This window comes from Ictalurus furcatus, chromosome 5 (assembly GCF_023375685.1).
Source record: "Ictalurus furcatus strain D&B chromosome 5, Billie_1.0, whole genome shotgun sequence".
Taxonomy (NCBI): domain Eukaryota; kingdom Metazoa; phylum Chordata; class Actinopteri; order Siluriformes; family Ictaluridae; genus Ictalurus; species Ictalurus furcatus.
The window spans coordinates 3,551,864-3,554,363 of NC_071259.1; positions in this window are offsets into that span (position 1 = coordinate 3,551,864).

Below are 2,500 nucleotides of genomic sequence, written 5' to 3' on the forward strand. Positions count from 1 at the left end.
TTTAGATGTCACTTCAGTGTTAGTGAAATTGAATACTTAATGACATTTCCCATGGGAAAAAAACGCCCATATTTTTTACTCTTTACATTTATATTTAGACCTTCAGGCTTACTCATTACACATCTGGAAGGTCTCTTCTTCTCTCTAGCTAAAGGTAAACAGGTAGAAAGGTCAAATTTCTCATTCAGGAGGATTGGAGGATCATTTCAGCTAGATTTCAATCCATGTTCTAGTCTCATTCTCATTTCAGACCCATATTCCCCAAAAGTACTCAAAGTGAGTTCTACTTTCAACCGAGTACGATTTTGACACTTTATCTATACTTTCACGTGAGTCTAACTTCTCAGGACGTTTTACATCCCTGGAGGATTTCATACAGTTCTTTTGACCACAAGAGGCCACTGTTAAACTGCCGCTCCCTAACGTACTCCTCACGCTCACCTCATCACCAACGACAAACCCCGATCAAATCCTTAGAACATTCCAGAATCAGCAAGTTTGTGGGGATAAAACTGGTCCGAGTACCACTCCCTGAGGAACACCACGGTTTAATACACACTACATGATGCCCTGCTTTTCCGATTTGAATGAAATGTGATGTGATGCGACTCAGGCAGGTGAGTGTGTTGGTTGCTGTGTGTTTGTAGAGGTCATATACAGAGGATTATAGATGTGGCACGTCTATCATTTGTAACATACCCTAACATCAGATTTGTAACATACAGTATGAGTATCAAATTTTCTCTTTCGAGGTCTGCATATATAGCGTATATATATACATATATATATATATATATATAGCGCTTTTTTAACCTAAGCTTTACACTGATTTCACACACCCATTCACACCAATGGTAGCAGAGCAAGGTGCTAGCTTGCCATCGGGAGCAACTAGGGGTTCAGTGTCTTGCCCAAGGACACTTCGGCCTGTGGAGCCATGTGGGCCGGGAATCGAACCTCCAGCACTACAATTAGTGGACAACCCGCTCTACCACCTGAGCCACAGCCGCCCTTGTGTCGTGTTGCTGAAAGGTTTGGGAAGGTTTGTAGAGGTCATATACCGAGGATTATAGATGTGGTACTTACATCAAATTATCCCTTTTCTCAAAATTCAGAAACATATTCATTTTGTGATTAAAAATATGCAAATATCTTTATCATGTTATGTAATATTCAAAGAAAACAGTGCAGACATACGTATATGTACTCGACCCAAAATCTATATATATATCGATCTCTCTCTATATATATAGATATATATGTAGATTTAAGTTGACGGTGTTTTATATTCCGTCCTGGTTGACGTGCAAGAATTATTCCCCGTGCGATAAGTGATGATATCGTCAGTCATTAAAATCCATTAAAAAGCGCCATTGATCAGAGTAACGACATAATAACCCCATTAACATTTCTCATCCTTGATTCATGACTCCACACCTTATCAATCTCCCGAAGAAGCCATCGCGTCTCACAGAGCCTTTTGAATAGGGAATATCATGCCTGTGTTGTGGCATCTAGTTACAAAGTATGTGTGTGTGTGTGTGTGGGTGTGTTGGGGAGGGGAAAGAGCGGTGTTTTTTTCTGTCTTGGAATGCACGGCTCTGTCAAGAGGGAGAAGTGTGTTCATGGTCCGCACGTATTGAACTGTGTGTGACACACAAGTGGGAGAAACACGGTGGAGGTAGGTAGGCGGTGATCGGTGAGGGGGGCAGATGCGCGCTCGTTTTATTGCTGAGCAGGGGGGAGCACACAAACACACAAATGGCGGTGAGGTGAAGAGGTTAGGAACATAATTCTGAAATGCACAGATAAATCAGTGTGTGCAGCCACGGTAAAGCCACCTGATGTTTCTTTTATAAACAGCCTGGCCTGCTGTCCTTACCAACATGCCACTTATGCACATAAACACACACACACACACACACACACACACACAATAATATACAGTAATGACATGACACACATAATACTGGTTATGTAACCGAACACAAAAGACACAAGCACAAACCCTAACAGGGGGGCAAGAACACACACACACACACACACACACACACACATGGCCTAAGGACAGAAGCAGGCACCCTCTGTACGTCGCTGGCCAGGGCAACGAGAGGACATTCACACCTTGTTAAGTTTTACTGCTTGCGCATTTGTCGGGACCAATCCTCTATTGCCCCCTTTGATGTGAGTCGAGCTGCTGCAGACACACAGAGACGAGCCGAAAGAGGACTCACGACGTCCTGCCATGAAGACACACAAAAATGTGCGAGAACCCAAAGGTTATTGTGGCAAGTTGCTAAATTTACAAATAACTGTAATGTTTCCTCACTTTGTGAGACTCGAGGCACGTGCTGTACGACTATACAAGGCAAGCACGACCTCCAGGAAATGTAAAGAAAATTTACCAGTCAAATGTTTACCGGTGTGTACATATTATTCATCGGAGTCCTGGTCAAATTCAACATGTCAGCAAATCAAAATGAAATATCTGCACTGTAAT